The following is a 230-nucleotide window of genomic DNA, read 5'->3' as shown; positions in this document are numbered from 1 at the left end:
CTGCCTCTGCCTCTGCCTCTGCCTCTGCCTCTGCCTCTGCCTCTGCCTCTGCCTCTGCCTCTGCCTCTGCCTCTGCCTCTGCCTCTGCCTCTGCCTCTGCCTCTGCCTCTGCCTCTGCCTCTGCCTCTGCCTTCTTCTGCTTCTGTCCCCAGAGGCCAGTATCCCCCTTCTCCATCTCCTTCCCTCTTTATGTTTCCTTTCCCCTAATAAAAAACTCGTTCCATGTGAAC

This window comes from Alexandromys fortis, unplaced genomic scaffold (genome assembly GCF_014885135.2).
Source record: "Alexandromys fortis isolate MF-2015 unplaced genomic scaffold, M_Fortis_MF-2015_v1.1 scaffold_94, whole genome shotgun sequence".
NCBI lineage: Eukaryota > Metazoa > Chordata > Mammalia > Rodentia > Cricetidae > Alexandromys > Alexandromys fortis.
Note: the sequence above shows the minus strand (reverse complement) of the source record.